This window comes from Rhinopithecus roxellana, chromosome 16, assembly GCF_007565055.1.
Source record: "Rhinopithecus roxellana isolate Shanxi Qingling chromosome 16, ASM756505v1, whole genome shotgun sequence".
Taxonomy (NCBI): domain Eukaryota; kingdom Metazoa; phylum Chordata; class Mammalia; order Primates; family Cercopithecidae; genus Rhinopithecus; species Rhinopithecus roxellana.
In genome coordinates this window covers 36,746,975-36,764,991 of record NC_044564.1, presented here as the reverse complement: position 1 = coordinate 36,764,991, position 18,017 = coordinate 36,746,975, and the positions used below count along the sequence as shown (strand labels likewise).

At 43.7% G+C, this 18,017-nt stretch overlaps 1 long non-coding RNA gene across 1 annotated transcript; it reads left to right on the top strand.

The window, feature by feature from the left end:
* The first annotated feature begins 502 nt into the window (after window positions 1-502).
* On the top strand, window positions 503-12,483 carry LOC104668429. The gene is made up of 3 exons (XR_004054056.1): window positions 503-672; window positions 920-1,016; window positions 12,152-12,483. It is a non-coding gene; the product is annotated as an uncharacterized LOC104668429 (long non-coding RNA).
* The last annotated feature ends 5,534 nt before the right edge of the window (window positions 12,484-18,017 follow it).

The window sequence follows — 18,017 nt, the reverse complement described above, 5'->3', positions numbered from 1 at the left end:
ATGTGGAGTCAGGTGGATGCACCAATGTCCATCTCTTGCTACAAATGGCAACTGAACTTGTGGCCATCTGGGCTTTTTGTTCTGTTGTTGGTGGTTTTACCTCTGTTTTTTATACCACCCAGCATCCATTGACAATTGCTGCCTAATTTTTCCTCCATGATGGCTACTTCCCCAACTCCAGGTGGTTTTAGTAAAGAGGACTCCAGCGACGCACGGCCTAGGTTCAAGGGGTGAACAGGTCAGCCTTGCAGATATTCAAGGCAGAGCCACCTGGGCAGAGGGAAAGTTATGGACTAAACTATGTCCTCCCAAAATTCGTATGTCAAAGCTCTAACCCCCAGTGTGACTGCATTTGGAGGCGGAACCTAAAATTCTTATGTTGAAGCTCTAACCCCTAGTGTGACTGCATTTGGAGACAGAACCTATAAGGAGGTAGTAAAGGTTATGTGAGGTCATAGGGTGGGCCCTGATCCAATAGAACTGTGTCCTTATAGGAACAGGAAGAAACACCAGGGATACCTCCCCTCACCCGCTCCTTCTCTCTCTCTCCCTCTACCCCTCTCCCATGAGAGGACACAGCCAGAAGGAGGCCATCTGCAAGCCAAGGAGAGAATCCTCACCAGCCATGGAATCTGTAGGCACCTTGATCTTGGACTTCCAGCCTCCAGAGCTGTGAGAAATGCATTTCTGTTGTTTAAGCTGCCCTGTCTGGATTCTCTTGTGGCACCCTGAGCTAAGACAGGGACTAATTGGTGCAAAGGCCCTGGGGGGCGGGGGGGGACCTGGAGGCAGGTTTGAAGGGTCGGGGGAGGAGGGGCCGTGATCACCATGTGGAGGATGGCAGTAGGTGGACATGGGTTAGAAAGGCCGTGGGCCAGGCGGCCTCCTAGGCAGCTTCCTGATGTTGGCCTTTTCCTAGATGGAAGCCAGCCGTCGGGGCACACACACATTACAAGGATCCCAGCCAGGCCCAGGAGGGGAAGCAAGGACACCCTAGAGGCAGAGGGCACTGGCAGGTAGCACCGTGGGGGATGAGAGGGGGTTGGAATCTAGATCCAATTTGAGAGGGGAGGACGCTGGAGGGTGGGATGTGAAAACAGGAGGAGAGAGAGGACTCCGAGGTCATTGGAGGTCTGAACAAGTGCAAGGATAGAGGTGCCCCGAGCTGACACGGGAGGCCTGGGCAAGGGGCGGTGTACAGGGGGAGATCCTAGGGTCTGGAGGCCCGGGGTCGGGCCATGAGGCTGTACCAGCAAAGGCGGTGCGGGCCCTGAAACCAGGCGAAGACAGCGCTGGCGGGAGGCAGCGGCCCCAGAGTCAGGACCGAGGAGGCCCGGGCTGGCTGCCAAGGTCAACCAGGTGGAGGCCTTCGGGGCTCGGCAAGAGCAGTTCTGTGACCTGGCGGAGCCTGGCGTCTGCCTGCCTGATGGGGAGGAACCACAGGCGGCGACCGCGGACAGAATGTCCAGGGTTCTGGGCGAGGAATGGAGAATGAGGCGGAGCTGGGCTGCAGGAGACGGAGGCAGAGAGAGACGGCCTGGCGGGAGATGCAGGGGCCCGCGGCAGACCCTGGAAGCTCCAGGCGGGAGGAGGGACGTGGTGGCGGGGGGCAGGGCAAGGGCTGAGGCCCAGGCTCCTTCCGCAGAGCCTGCGGGTACGGCAGGCTGAGGGGTCAGACTGAGCACACGGGGCTGAATAGCGAGCCCCGCCCGGCAGGGGAAAGGAAGGGAGGATGGAGTGAGAGCGTCTGCAACGGCAGAAAGACAAGGGACGGCGAGCAGGGCCAAGGGAGTGCGCGCTAGCCCCGGAAGAGGATGCGCTGGGCTGGCTGCTGAGCCACGGTGAGGAGCTGCAAGGGCTCGCGGGGCTGGAAATGCTGCGGCAGAAACTGGAAGTCTCCTGCCTAGGTTGGCTTAGGAGTAGAGGGGTGCACCCTGGTCACCCTCGCACCTCCGGGGCGCCACGCGCTCGCTGGCGGGAGGGCAGAGGGAGGCGGGAAGGAGACGCGAAGGCGCTGCGATCCCGGGCACGCAGCCCTGTAGGCGTGGAGGCTGCTGGAGCGGCCGGGCAGCTTCTCGGCGACTCCACGCGTGACTGCAGAGATGCTGCAGGGAGGCAGCGCTCACAAAAGCAGCTCCGCTCACAAAAATACGGCTACGTAGGCACCGAGCAGCCGTCTGCTTTGACACCACTCGACCCTGCCAAAAAGAGCGATTGATGGGGTCAGAAGGGCGGGAGGTGGGAGGGAAGGCGAGGAGTGGGCAATGACCTGAGCCTGGCTTTCCATCCCAGGACTGCGTGGTGTTCTCAAGGGAATTTAGCCAACCATTTCGTCCTAACCTCAACAACAGGTCCTCGTGAGTCCTCATACAGCCTATCCTTAGGCGGTAACAGGCTGCAGCTGTTGAAGTCTAATTTCACTCTATTGATCGATACTTTCAATAGAATGCTTTCTGATTAATTCTGTGCCTTTCGTTTTACTCTGGACATGTTTCAAGATAGTGTATTAATAGGACTCTGGTGTTATGTATTCAATCAATTTATAGATGAAACCCGGAAAACTCGAATATGGTTACAGGACTGGATTAAATGATATTTACTTTGACAATAGAGAAATAAAAGTATACTGGACTGATGGAAATATTCTAAAACTATATTGCAGTGATGGTTACAGAACTGTACTGATTTACTGACAATGGGTGAAATTAGTAGCATGTAAAAAATACCAGCTGTTAAAAATGAAAAAATATATATCAGTAAAAAAAAAAAAAATACGTGTCTAACTGGAAGGAAGTAGGATACAGAAGCTGGGGGGAAAGAGGGAAGGGTAGGGGGACTAAGACCCTCATTCACATCGTGGTGTGGAAGTTTATACAGTCTAAGTTTACAGAACAAGAAATTCAAGTTCAAGCATATTGATTAAATCTAGTTAACCTATAGGAAAACTGACTATAATAATATAAGCACAACAGATTAGGAGGAAGAAGATAAGTAGCCTTAATCAGCGAAGCCTTCATCCTTCATAATGGAAAGCCACTGCAAAAGAAATCGAGGTTGATAAATACAGAAGCTCGATAAGTGCATTATTACTTAAAATTTTGAATTTTGAAAGGAACTCCCCAAAATCTAAAAATGCTAATTGTTAAAAAAATTTTTTTGAGATAGGGTCTCTCTCTGTCACCCAGGCTGGAGTGGAATGGTGTGATCATAGCACACTACAGCCTCTCTGACTCCTGGGCTCAAGTGATCCTCACATCTCAGCCTCCTGAGTGTGACTACAGGTGGGCACCACCACACCCAGCTGATTTGTTTTATAGAGAAGTGTTGCCCAGGCTGGTCTCAAATTCCTGGCCTCAAGCAGTCCTCCCACTTCAGCTCCTAAAGTGTTGGGACTACAGGCATGAGCCACTGTGCCAGCCTAAATTTTTGCCTTTAGAAATTGTCCCGTGAATTCCTGGATTGGCATAACAGTTGGTCTTGTCCTAATAGAAGAGATGTTGAAATAATCTGTCACCTTCACACTGCCAGGCATGTGCACACACGGGCATGTCTGTGCATGTCCGTATGTGTGCACATGTCACATGAATGTGCAAGTGTGTGCAAATGTGCAAGTGTTTGTGTGCTTGTCTGTGAACATGTGTGTCCATGTATATGTGTGTATGTATGTTTTAAGAGACCTGTAAAATCAAAAGAAAAACTAGCCTCAAGTAAAATTACAAAAAATCCCCACACATATTTACAGTGATCACTGTCTTTCATTTCTTGAATAAATATTAAACTTTGATTATCTGAGATGCTTTTATATTTAGGAAACTAGTTAATACAGACTAAATTACATTTCAATATTTCATATATTTTCCTAAATCTCAATGACTTTTGTTACTGAATCTGCTGCTAAAGGTCTTGGTACAATTAAATTTTGAAACTTTTTTTGAAAGGAGGGGAGAAATTTTTATTTTTCTAATTTTATGCTTCTAATTTATATTCTGCACATTAAGTGCCATGGAAACTTGTCTTTAGGATATCAGTATTTAACTTGGGCAATATTATTTCATCTGAATTTATTTGGAGAAATACAACTTAGGTGTCTGCTCATAAACATCAAAAAATGTGCCAAATGAGAAAATAGGGCATTAACAATCAGAATTTATTTATTTTTTAAATTTTGATGGTTTTGGGGGTGTAGGTGGTTTTGGTTACATGAATAAGTTCTTTAGTGGTGGTTTCTGAGATTTTAGTGCACCCATCCCGGGAGCAGTGTACACTGTACCCAATGTGTAGTCTTTTATCCCTTGCCCCCCTCCCCACCTTCCCCACCGACTCAAAAGTCCATTATACCATTCTGTGGCTTTTCATCCTCATGGTTTAGCTCCTACTTATAAGTGAAAACACACAATATTTGGTTTTCCATTCCTGAGTTACTTCACTTAGAACAATGGCCTCCAGCTCCATCCAAGTGGCTGCAAAAGACATTATTTCATTCCTTTTTAGGGCTGAGTAGTATTCCATGGTGTATATGTACTATATTTTCTTTATGCATTCGTTGGTGGATGAGCACTTAGGTTGGTTCCATGTCTTTGCGACTGTGAACTGTACTGCGTGTGCATGTGTCTTTTTCATATAATGACTTGTTTTCCTTTGGGTAGATACCCAGTAGTGGGATTGCCATATCAAATGGTAGTTCTACATTTAATTCTTTAAGGAATCTCCACACTGTTTTCCATAGTGGTTGTACTAGTTTACATTCCCACCAGCAGTGTAAAAGTGCTCCCTTTTCACCACATCCATGCCAACATCGGTTGTTTTTTGGCTTTTTAATTATGGCCATTCTTGCAGGAGTAATGTTGCATCTCACTGTGGTTTTAAGTTGCATTTCCCTGATGATCTGTCATGTTAAGCATTTTTTCATGTTTGTTGGCCTTTTGTATATTTTCTTTCAAGAAATGTTTATTCAGCCGGGCGCGGTGGCTCAAGCCTGTAATCCCAGCACTTTGGGAGGCTGAGACGGGCGGATCCTGAGGTCAGGAGATCGAGACCATCCTGGCTAACGCGGTGAAACCCCGTCTCTACTAAAAATACAAAATACTAGCCGGGCGAGGTGGTGGGTGCCTGTAGTCCCAGCTACTTGGGAGGCTGAGGCAGGAGAATGGCGTAAACCCGGGAGGCGGAGCTTGCAGTGAGCTGAGATCCGGCCACTGCACTCCAGCCCCGGCGACAGAGCAAGACTCCGTCTCAAAAAAAAAAAAAAAGAAAAGAAATGTTTATTCATGTCCTTTGCCCAATTTTGGATGGGATTATTATTATTATTATTATTATTATTATTATTATTTTATTATTTTCTTGCTGATTTGTTTGAGTTCCGCGTAGATTCTGGATACTAGACCTTTGTTGGATGCAGTTTGCAAGTATTTTCTCCCACTCTGTGGGTTTTCTGTTTACTCTGCTGATTATTTCTTTTGCTGTACAGAGCTTTTTAGTTTAATTAGGTCCCATTAATCTTTGTTTTTGTTGAATTTGCTTTTGGGGTCTTAGTCATGAATTCTTTGCCTAAGCCAATGTCCAGAAGAGTTTTTCCGATGTTATCTTCTAGAATGTTTATAGTGTCAGGTCTTAGATTTAAGTCTGATGTTGTTTAGATCTGTGTCCGGGTCTGCACCAAATCTCATGTTGAATTGTAATCCCCAGTGTTGGAGGTGGGGGCTGATGAAGGGTGACTGAGTCATGTGGGTGGCATTCTCATGAATGGGTTAGCACCATCCCCTTGGTGCTGTTCTCATGATAGAGTTCTCAGGAGATCTGGTTGTTTAGAAGTGTGTGGCACCTCCCCACCGTCTCTCTCTCTTCTTTCTGCTCCAGCCATGTAAGACATGCCTGTGCGGGCTTTGCCTTTGCCTGCTGCCATGATTGAAAGTTCCCTGAGGCCTCGTCAGAAGCCGAGCAGATGCCAGCATCATACTTCCTCTAAAGCCTATGGAACCATGAGCCAATTAAACCTCTTCTCTTTATAAATTACGCAGTTTCAGGTATTTCTTTATAGCAATGTGAGAACAGACTAATACTAAGTGTTTGACCATCTTGAGTTGATTTTTGTATAAGGTGAGAGATGGGGATCCAGTTTCATTCTTCTACGTGTGGCTTGCCAGTTTTCCCAGCACCATTTATTGAATAGAATGTCCTTTCCTCAATTCATGTTTTTGTATGTTTTGTCAAATATCAATTGGCCATAAGTATTTGACTTTATTTCTGGGTTCTATATTCTGTTCCAATGGTCTATGTGCCTAGTTTTCTTTTTTCTTCTTTTTTTTTTAGACGGAGTCTAGCTCTGTCTCCCAGACTGCAGTGCAATGGTGTACTGTCAGCTCACTGCAATCTCTGCCTCCTGGGGTCAAATGATTCTCCTGCCTCAGCCTCCCCAGTAGCTGAGATTGCAGGTGCCTGCCACCACACCTGGCTAATTTTTTGTATTTTTGGTAGAGATGGGGTTTCACCATGTTACCCAGGATGGTCCTGATTTCCTGACTTCGTGATCTGCCCGCCTCGGCCTCCCAAAGTGCTGGGATTACAGGTGTGAGCCACTGTGCCTGGCCTACATGCCTATTTTTATACCAGTACCATGCTGTTTTGGTAACTATGGCCTTGTAGTATGATTTGAAGTCAAGTAATGTGGTGCCTCCAAATTTGTTCTTTTTGCTTAGTATTGCTTTGGCTATGCAGTCTCTTTTTTGGTTCCATGTGAATTTTAGGATTGTTTTTTCTAGTTCTGTGAAGAATGATGATGATATTTTGGTGGGAATTGCATTGAATCTGTAGATTGCTTTGGGCAGTATGGTCATTTTCACAGTATTGATATGTCCCATCCGTAAGCATGAGGTGTGTTTCCATTTGTTTCTGTCATCTATGATTTCTTTCAGCAGTGTTTTGTAGTATTGCTTGTAGAGATCTTTCTCCTCCTTGGTTAAGTGTATTCCTAAGTATTTTATTTTTGCAGCTGTTGTAAAATGGATTGAGTTCTTGATTTGATGTGATTTTCAGCTTGGTCGTTGTTGGTATATAGCAGTACCGCTGATTTGTATACATGGATTTTATATCCTGAGACTTGATTGAATTTGTTTATTAGATCTGGAGGCTTTTGGGATGAGTCTTTAGGGTTTCCTAAGTATACATTCATCATCAGCAAATAGCGACAGTTTTACTTCCTCTTTTCCAGTTTGGATGCCTTTCATTTCTTTCTTTTCTCTGATTGCTCTGGCCAGGATTTACAGTACTGTGTGGAATAGAAGTGGTGAGAGAGGACATCCTTCTCTTGTTCCAGTTCTCCGGGGGAATGCTTTCAACTTTCCCCCATTCAGTATGATGTTGCATGTGGGTTTGTCATATATGGCTTTTACTACTTTCAGGTATGTAAAATGCCTATTTTGTTGAAGGTTTTTGTTATAAAGGGATGCTGGATTTTATGAAATGCTTTTTCTGCATCTATTGAGATGACCATATGGTTTTTGTTTTTAATTCTATTTATATGATGTATCACATTTATTGACTTGCATATGTTAAGCCATCCCTGTATCACTGGGATGAAATCCACTGGATCACAATGTATTATCTTTTTGATATGCTGCTGGGTTCAGTTCGCTAGTATTTTGTTGAGGATGTTTGCATCTATATTCAGCAGGGATATTGGTCTGTAGTTTTTTTTTTTTCCTTATGTCCTTTCCTGGTTTTGGTAGTAGGGTGATACTGGCTCCACAGATGATTTGGGGAGGATTTCCTCTATCTCTGTCTTTTGAAATAGCTTCCGTAGGATTGGTACCAATTCTTTGAATGTCTGCTAGAATTGATCTGTGAATCCATCTGGTCCTGGACTTTTGTTGTTGTTGTTGTTGGCAAATTTTTTTATTACTGCTTCAATCTCACTGCTTGTTATTGGTCCCTTCCGGGTTTCTATTTCTTCCTGATTTAATCTAGGAGGGTTGTATACTTCCAGGAATTTGTCCATTTCCTCTAGGTTTTCTAGTTTTTGCATATACAGGTGTTCAAGGCAGCCTTTAAATCTTTTGTATTTCTGTGATATCAGCTGTAATACCTCTTGTTTCATTTCTAATTGAGCTCATTTGGATCTTCTCTCTTCTTTTCTTGGTTAATCTCACTAATGATCTATGAATTTTATTGTGTCAAAGAACCAGCTTTTTGTTACAATCAGAATTTTTAGATTTACCCACATACTTTTTTCTTTTAACTTGCTATTGGGTTAATTTATATATAGCATTTACCCTTAAGGTTGTTGAAACATCCTATCAAGGTATTATACAGGAGTTTACATCTTTTGCGTAAGTGGTGCCCTGGGTTGCACTTATTTTGACCAAATGAAAAACAAACACCGCTGGCACCATACACTAAACTACCTTTGTATCATAGGTTGTAAGACTTGGTGAAAACCAAAGGGAACCTTTAAGGTTGAAAGGACCCATTAGTAGTTCATCTTTGGGCTTACAGAAAGAAAAGAAAAGTTGACCTGTACTACATTTCACATCTCCTACAAATAGTGTTTCAGCAACTGAAGCCTTTTTACTTCTAAAACTTATTACACTAGGATTTACTTTGAAATATAGTTGAAAACCAAATCAAGTATAATATACAGACACTGGCACTTTAGCACAAGGGCAAACTTTTTAAAAATTTGTTTTGGACCTTTAAAAAACTAGACAACTAAATACTAAAAAACTTTCCACGCTCTTATATTCAGCAAATTCATACTAAAATATCTCATTCCTATAGGATAAAGACCAAGAAAACTTTACATATGCTACAAGTTTATTACATGTATTTACATGGCTCTTTCTTCCCTACTTATTTAAAATTTTCACATTATACAACTCCCCAAAGTAAGTGTCCTCTCCCCAAAGCAAGCTTTGCAGAAACAATGAGGCCAGATCACCGTAAGAATAGCTTGTGCAGGCCCGGCATGGTGGCTCCTGCTTGTAAGCCCAGCACTTTGGGAGGCCCAGGTAGGCAGATCACGTGAGCTCAGGAGTTTGAGACCACCCTGGCCAACATGGCAAAACCCCGTCTCTACTAAAAATACAAAAATTAGCCAGGCGTGGTGGCACATGCCTGTTATCCCAGCTACTTGGGAGGCTGAGGCACGAGAATCGCTTGAACCCTGGAGGGGGAAATTGCAGTAAGCTGAGATGGCACCTCTGCACTCCAGCTTGGGTGACAGAGCAAGACTGTCTCCAAAAAAAAAAAAAAAAAAAAAAAGAATAGCTTGTGCAGTGCTATAATACAAAAATGTATTTTGAAAGCTGTTGAGTCACTATTAAATAATGTTTCTATAAAAATAGTTTTGGTGTATTTGTTGGCAGACACCTATCCAATGCATTTAAGAAAGAGAGCTATTGGGGTATACTCTGCCTTATTCTAATGAGCCCCAAGTACCCTTTCCACCTTCATCACTGTACAGTTTACTAAAATGCAACTATTAGGCCGGGCGCGGTGGCTCAAGCCTGTAATCCCAGCACTTTGGGAGGCCGAGACGGGCGGATCACGAGGTCAGGAGATCGAGACCATCCTGGCTAACATGGTGAAACCCCGTCTCTACTAAAAAAAAAAAAATACAAAAAACTAGCCGGGCGAGGTGGCTGGCGCCTGTAGTCCCAGCTACTCGGGAGGCTGAGGCAGGAGAATGGCGTGAACCCGGAAGGCGGAGCTTGCAGTGAGCTGAGATCCGGCCACTGCACTCCAGCCCGGGCGACAGAGCGAGACTCCGTCTCAAAAAAAAAAAAAAAAAAAAAAAAAATGCAACTATTAGGAAAAGTTCATCTTTTCATTTTACAGTACATCAGGTTGTTGGCATATTAATGTCTTGGCTATTTCTAGTATACTAAACATTTAGATGTTTATCTACTTCTCAATCTTTATATTCTTAGCTAGATGCTTATAATCTGATTCACTAACTTTCAGCCATTTACTGTCCATGATTGATAATCTTATATTACTATTTTCCTCAAACCAACAATAGAAAAAGTTGGTTCCTTTACCACTCCCTATGTCTAAACATGAATGGTTTCACTTAAAAGTTACTCAGTTGAGAACACTTACTGTCAAGTACAATTATTAATTTAATTACTTTAAGTTATACTGATGCTACCATTACATCACAGTGCACCCAACACATAAAGCAACATGTAAAGCAAATGAGATGAGGTCTGATTAAGTGTGTGTGTGTATAGATAGATATGTACATATATAGTTTGTTTGTTTTTTGAGACGGAGTCTTGCTCTGTCATCCAGGCTGGAATGCAGTGGCATGATCTCGACTCACTGGAACCTCCACCTCCTGGGTTCAAGTGATTCTTCTGCCTCAGTCTCCCAAGTGGCTGGGATTTCAGGCACATGCCACCATGCCCAGCTAATTTTTGTATTTTTAGTAGAGACGGGGTTTCACCATGTTGGCCAGGCTGGTCTCAAACTCCTGACCTCAAGGGATCCACCTGCCTCGGCCTCCCAAAGTGCTGGGATGACAGGCATGAGCCATCACATCTGGGCATATTTTTTACATTAATTAGCAGTTCTATACAAATAGATTAATTCCCTGGTGAATTTGTTTCAGACCAATTGACATCTGTAAACATAATTAAATTTAAACATAAATACTTTATCTTATTTTATATCTGCACTTTCTGTTTTTTTTTGAGACAGGGTCTCACTCTGAGATGGAGTTTTGCTTTTGTTGCCCAGGCTGGAGTGCAATGGCATAATCTTGGGTTACCGCAACCTCTACCTCCTGAGTTCAAGCAATTCTTGTGCCTCAGCCTCCCGAGTAGCTGGGATTACAGGCTGGTCTTGAACTCCTGACCTTAAATGATCCACCTGCCTCAACCTCGCAAAGTGCTAGGATTACAGGCATGAGCCAATGTGCCTGGCCTGTATCTGTACTTTAGATTTTAGGTTGAAATGTCTTTATTTTCTTATCTAAAGGATTAAAGGCAACAGGAAGTGTATTAGTCCATTTTTGCATTGTCATAAAGAAATACCTGAGACTAGGTAATTTATAAAGAAAAGAGGTTTAATTGGCTCACAGTTCCACAGGCTGTATAGGAAGCATGGTGGCATCAGCTTCTGGGAAGGCCTCTAGGGAGGGAACTTACAATCATGTTGGAAAGCAAAGGGAGAGCGAGCACTTCACATGACAGGAGTGGGAGGAAGGCAGGGAGATGTCACACACTTTTAAACAACCAGATCTCATGAGAACTCACTCACTATCACAAGAAGAGCACCAAGAAGGAAATCTGCCTCCATGATCCAGTCACCTCCCACTAGGCCCCACATTGGTGATTACAATTCTACATGAGATTTGGGCAGGGACACAGATCCAAACCGTATCAGGAACCCAGTGGTTTGGTGGTTAGGGAAGAACACCTGGTGATGGCACCTCACTGCATTTGGCTCTGGCATCGTTCTGGTTAGCTTCATTTTTTTTTTTTAAGGTGAAGTTTCACTCTTGTTGCCCAGGCTGGAGTGCAATGGTGCAATCTTGGCTCACTGCAACCTCTGCCTCCCAGGTTCAAGTGATTCTCCTGCTTCAGCCTCCCAAGTAGCTGGGATTACAGTTGCCCACCACCACACCTGGCTAATTTTTTGTATTTTTAGTAGAGATAGGATTTCACCATGTTGGCCAGGCTGGTCTCGAACTCCTGACTGCAGATGATCCGCCCGCTTCTGCCTCCCAAAGTCCTGGGATTACAGGTGTGAGCCACTGGACCTGGCTATAACTTGAGATCTTAAACTGGGACTTGATAAACTAGAGCTCCAGTTTGACTATTTGGAATAGTTTTGTTAGTCCCGTTATCTGGCATGGCTTGCCATGCAGTTGCTGATGAGTTGTAACCCTGTCCTCTTTCTTCTTACAAACAGTCTTCATCGGGGAATTCTGATCCTTGGTCTTCTGTTAAGCTACTGGTGGTTCTTACTGTCCTTTCTAGATGGAGGAGCTGCGTTATTATTCCTCTCTCCGCCACCTGTCTTCAGCTGCTTTGTCACCTTTCTGTCTGCTTTTCAGATTGCAGGATTTCCGCTACCTGTCCTTTTCCTTGGTGTCAAGCCCAGGACAATAGGTGTTGCTTTCTGACAGATCCTTTGCTTTGTCTCGATATAGGATTTTTCATGGGCCAATCTGCTGAATTCAGCCTAGGAGCTGAGGCCAACATCTGAGTTTCCTCAGCACACAGGTTTGAAAGAAGTCCTAGCAACTTCAAGCTCAGAACCATGGGTGGCAGTGGCTCTCTCTCCCTTTCCAGAGAGAGTCAAGGTTTGGATCAAACAAAGCCCACAAGCACCAATGACCGAGCTGCTGACTACTCCAACATCTCCAACTCAACCTCCTCTTTCTGCCTCTACCCAAATTTTAAAACTTTTAAATATGGGTTTAAAAATGGTGATGAGTAAAGTTGCATCCAAATGTATCAAATAAAATTAAATATCCATAAATGCTGTAATAATTCCTGCTTTGATGCTGAACTAAAGCATTTTCTGCTGGGCGTGGTGGCTCACGCCTGTGATCCCAGCACTTTGGGAGGCCGAGGCGGGCAGATCACGAGGTCAGGAGTTCAAGACCAGCCTGGCCAACATGGTGAAACCCCATCTCTACTAAAAATACAAAAATTAGCCGGGTGTGGTGGCAGGCATCTGTAGTTCCAGACACTCGGGAGGCTGAGGCAGGAGAATCACTTGAACCTGGGAGATGCGAGGTTGCAGTGAGCCGAGATGGCACCACTGCACTCCAGTCTGGGCAACAAGTGAGATTCCATCTCCAAAAAAAAAAAGGAAAAAAAAAAAGAATTTATTTTCCATTTATATTTCACATAGTCTCACTTCATATTTCAGCTCTCTCACCTCTGGTACCTGGAGTCTTTGGCTAGTACTGAAATTGAGTAAAGTCATTCTCATGAGTTTTAGTAAACTCAAAACTCATGAAGTTGGCAAAACTCAAAGAATGCTTTTGGTCTAGTTTGACATTGGCCAGTATGTTTTTCATATCCAGTCATTCCTTTTTTCCCTGCTGACATCCTCACTTCCTGCCTGTGGAGTAAAAGTTAAATATTAAATTTGAACTCAATTGAATGTGGACACAAACAATGGTCACCAAGTCTGGGAACAGGTTCTGTGAGTCACTTGAGGCATTTATCCTGCCCTGTTTCAGAGAAATCTCTATTTCAAACTATTCCTATGTGTTACTTATTGAAAAACAACAGACAATCGCAAAAACAAGTTGACATTTTTGTGTTCCTTGAGCCCAGTCACAAAGGGCCCTCATGACTGGGCCTCATGCCAAACAACTTGTTACAAAAAGAGCTAGGGTTCCAGACTGCGCCAAAGCTTCATGAGACCTCTCCTCATCTTGCACGGACTGGTGGCCGACTCTGGAGCCCAGGCTGTTGCTTCCTGGTCTGGTGATGAATCCTCCATAGTCTGGTGAGTGTAAAAAATATATATATATTTATATATATTTTTTTCCTGTCTCCCCTTCCCATTGTAATTTGCTTATTATATCATTTGCTTATTATATATGTATTGCCATATACTTGGGATAAAGGCTGTTTACCCTTAAAAATATTGTCTGTGCCTTTTCTTTTCCCCTTGCACATTTCTTGCACAGAATACTGCCCTGGAGGAGGGGGTGGGAGAAATCTATGGGGATAGTACAGTGAGTCTTAAAATGAACTTTGAAGGTCTCCGCAGAAATAATAGTTTGGAAGAAAAGATTTTTGAATCTCAAAACCATGGATTCTGAGTGTCATAAGCAATGGTACTCAGTGTCATAAAAGACTTGTCGTAAACAGGTTTTGCCATGGGGAAGACAGTGGGCCATGTCCAGGAGGGAAGTTGTAGAAGAAATTCAATGTGCTAAAACCCCAAGTGTGTAGATTAGGAGGATACCTTACTAGCTACATGTTAAAATGTGCTTAAAATCATATTAGTGTAGCCAGTGGTAAAAAGAAGGCTAAGAGTTGGGATCTGTTCTTTGCCATTAGTCTAAGAATCTGAAAACTTACCTGGCTGAATAAAAAATATTGAATCTTAAGGGAAATTAGAGCCTATCTTGCTTCAGTGTTTAAAACGTGTTGGCACTTGGCAGAAACGTTTCTTCTCCTCACCATTTCACATAGTCCAGACACAAAAGCAGAACATCTGGCGGGATAGATTATTTTAATTTAATTCTAAGTATGGGAAATGCCCAAGACTCTCTGTGTGAAAGAAAACGGCTGTGTTGCAAGATTTAATAGATGATTTTTATTTAGTAGACATGGGACGGTGTGACTTTTGGCAAAGACAGACTTCCCTGCCACAGTGGCTGTTCTCCACCTGCCCTGGAAGTGGCAGACAGCAGCCCTGGCAGTGTGTCATTCACTGCCTCACTCATGACACCTTGTTCTCCAATCTCTGAGCTTCTACGATCAATTTTATCTTAAATAGCTGGGAAATTAATATTTCAAGCCCATTGAAGGAGATATAAAATACATTCCAATTTTGTACGTATGTGTTGCAATAAAAATGCCCTGATTAGAAAGAAAAATTCCACCGGCTCTTGTCCAGCGTCCAGGAGAGACAGGAGATGGAGCTTCAGACCCAGGAAACAAGCTCTCAACCACCCCAGCAGCCACTCTTTATTTTCCTTTCAAATGCTCACTCAAACTTGGGTTTAAATCTTCTGTCTTTACTTGTGTTGGACCTTTCGTTTCTTCATCTGGAGACAGGAGTCATACCCCCTCCACACATCTAAAAAAGTACCCAGTGCCGTAGCAGGCTCAGCCTGGCAACTCCATGAACAGAAGATATTAAAACCAAAACAGAGGTTGCTTGGATCCCAGGACTCTCTACCTCACCACTTCTGATATTGAATACCCTCCACAAACACAAAGATGTGAGGTTATCTAGAATATTTACTGATGTCCTGAGAAAGGTCTCAACATGTGGTTCCTTCCCTCCACACTTTGTAAAAATGTTCAAATAAGCAGCCACTCAGCTTGTCCAAATGCTTCTTTTGAAAGATCACTCTGTGTCTTTTCAGTGACTTTTTTTTTTCATTATAATGAGTGTGATGGTTAATTTTATTTGTCAATTTGCCTGGGCTGTGGGGTACCCAGATATTTGCTTAAACATTATTCTGGGTGTGTCTGTGAGGGTGTTTTCAGATGAGATTAGCATTTGCATTGGTGGACAGAGGGAAGCAGTTGCCCCTTCCCAATGTGGGATCATCAAATCAATCTGTTGCGTGCTCAGTTGAACAAAAGGGTGGATGAAGTTTGAATGTGCTCTCTCTGCCTGACTGCCTTTCAGCTGGGCTATCAGTCTTCTCCGGCCTTTGGATTGAGACTATATATCCCACCAGCTCTCCTGGGTCTCCCGCTTGCTGATTCAGATCTTGGGACTTCTCAGCCTCCACAATTGTATGAACCAATTTTTTTAAATAATACATCTCTTTCTATATATACACACACATCCTATTGCTTCCATTTCTCTGGAAAACCCTGACCTAATACAAAGGAGTAATACATATATTAACTTTTTAAAACTTAGAATCTATCAAAGCTATTTTAAAAATCACCTTTAGGCCAGGTGCAGTGACTCATGCCTGTAATCCCAGCACTTTGGGAGGCCGAGGTGAGGTGGGTGGATTATTTGAGGTCAGGAGTTTCAGACCAGCCTGAGCAACATGGCGAGACCCTGTCTTTACTAAAACAAAACAAAGCAAAACAAAAATAGCCTGGCATGGTGGTGCACGCCTGTGGTCCCAGCTACTGGGGAGGCTGAGGTGGGAGGATCGCTTGAGCTCGGTGGGTGGAGGTTGCAATGAGCCAAGATTATGCCACTGCATTCCAGACTGGGTGACAGAGCCAGACCCAGTCTCAAAAAGAAAAAAAACAAATTCACCTAAATTCTCAATTCTCTGAAATAACTAGAAACATTTAAATGTAATTATTCCCAATCGTTTTTCTTTATATAATTGCATAATAGCATAATATGCAGGTTTTGTTTTGATTTTTTGAGACGGAGTCTCGCTCTGTCGCCCAGGCTGGAGTGCAGTGGCACCATCTCAACTCACTGCAACCTCCGCCTCCAGGGTTCAAGCCATTCTCCTGCTTCAGCCTCCTGAGTAGCTGGGACTACAGGTACATACTACCATACCTGGCTAATTTTTGTATTTCTAGTAGAGATGGGGTTTCGCCATGTTGGACAGGCCTGGATTTGAACTCCTGGCCTCAAGTGATCCACTCACCTCAGCCTGCTAAAGTGCTGGGATTACAGGCGTGAGCCACTGTGCCCGGCCTGCAGTTTTGTAATCTGCTTTCTTTCACATTATTAAATTTTTGAGAATATGCTTTTTTAATATTATTATTTATTTCAAATAATTGATGATTATTATTTTTTTAAAATACAGGTGATAACAGAAAAAAACACAAAGAACATAAACCATCATCCTAACTCCCATCAGCCAACAACAGTATTAGGTAGCATCCAGTGAACAACACTAGGTGCATCCCTAAACACAGATAGAAGAATAGAAAATTTTTCACAAAAATCAGATTATATCATGTATGCAATTTTTAAATAAAGTTGTCGAATTTAATTTTCTGGAATTTATTATTACTATTATTATTATTATTATTTCGAGACAGAGTTTTGCTCTTGTTGCCCAGGCTGGAGTGCAATGGCATGATCTCGGCTCACTGCAACCTCCGCCTCCCAGGTTTAAGCGAATTTCCTGTCTCAGCCTCCCTAGTACCTGGGATTACAAGCATGTGCCACCACGCCCGGCGAATTTTGTATTTTTAGTAGAGCTCCTTCCTTACTTAACTGAAACTGGGGAGAGGTGGTGGGAATGGCTCACCCTGGGTGAAGGCACTAAGAGGATACATTCTCAGTAGAGAATTTTAAAGGTTGTCCTGCAACCTTTCCACATGCTGTGAGCTACCATGTCTCTTTTAAAAAATATCTCTTTTAGTGGGGCTAGTCTCAAACACCCAACCTCAGGTGATCCATCTGCCTCAGCCTCCCAAAGTGCTGGTGGCTCATGCCTGTAATCCCAGCACTTTGGGAGGCAGAGGTGGGTGGATCACTTGAGGTCGGGAGTTCAAGATCAGCCTGGCCAACATGGTGAAATCCCATCTCTACTAAAAATACAAAAATTAGCCAGGTGTGGTGGCACATGCCTGTAATCCCAGCTACTCAAGAGGCTGAGGGGGGAGAATCTCTCGAACTCGGGAGGCAGAGATTGTAGTGAGCCGAGATCATACCACTGCACTCCAGACTGGGTAACAGAGTGAGACTCTGTCTCAAAAAACAAAACAAAACATAACAAAACCTCTTTTGATGATCAAGCCAACCAGTTGTTTTCTGAGGTATGTAGAAAAGAACCCTGCCTAACACATTCTCCAACCCAATACTGTGCATTTTTCTATCTTCAGAGTGACCATTTAGGTATGAATTTTTATGAGGAAACTTTTGTTTGATCTACAGAAATTCCTTACATTTGACTTGTTTCATTTTCTTCTATTAAATTCCAGAAAATTGCCAGGCATGGTGGCTCATGCCTGTAATCCCAGCACTTTGGGAGGCCAAGGTGGGTGGATCACCTGAGGTCGGGAGTTGAAGACCAGCCTGACCAACATGGAGAACCCCCCGACTCTACTGAAAATACAAAAATTAGCTGGGCATGGTGGCGCACGCCTGTAATCCCAGCTACTCGGGAGGCTGAGGCAGGAGAATCACTTGAACCCGGGAAGCAGAGTTTGCAGTGAGCTGAGATGTGCCATTGCACTCCAGCCTAGGCAATAAGAGCAAAACTTTGTCTCAATAAAAAAATAAATAAAAGAAGAAGTAGGGAAGGAAGAGGGGCCAGGCAGTCATGCTTACACTGTAGGGGTCAATTGGAGACTGTTGGGCACACAGGCCCTGGACCCTTGGCCTGGCTGCTGCCACCACCAATGAACAACATTACTGTCCCCATCTTTCCATCACTC